Source organism: Theobroma umbraticum, unplaced genomic scaffold (assembly GCF_002168275.2).
Source record: "Theobroma umbraticum cultivar Fairchild unplaced genomic scaffold, ASM216827v3 scaffold_50.0, whole genome shotgun sequence".
NCBI lineage: Eukaryota > Viridiplantae > Streptophyta > Magnoliopsida > Malvales > Malvaceae > Theobroma > Theobroma umbraticum.
Genome location: NW_018397261.1, coordinates 410,478 through 410,906, shown reverse-complemented (window position 1 = coordinate 410,906; position 429 = coordinate 410,478).

Sequence of the window (429 nt, the reverse complement as noted above, 5' to 3'; positions counted from 1 at the left end):
GGGCTAGGATCCCATCCATCTAGTCATGGCCTTGAGTGTGCTCAACAACCATGATAGGTGGATTAGGTAAGTAACTAAGCTTACCAATTGTATCTTTATACAACTTCTAGATCAACTAGGTGACAACACATTACTTAAACATATCATATACGTTTCGCCTAGCCTTTGACTCTAGTTTTCATAATAATCAAGTTTCCAAGTATCCAGATTTTATGAAACTAATTGAGTAAGACCCATCAATAGCTCGAACATACTTGTGTAAAAGTGTGGCCTTGAGTGTGCTCAACAAGCATCTGATTAAAAGAGTAACTAGGTTATCTTTCTATATGATGGAAGGCAACTTAATCATGCGCGATATGTGACTCAATATTTACCGAGGGATTTTATCTTTTTCGTTTTATTAAAGTCTCATTTGATTAGCATGCATAG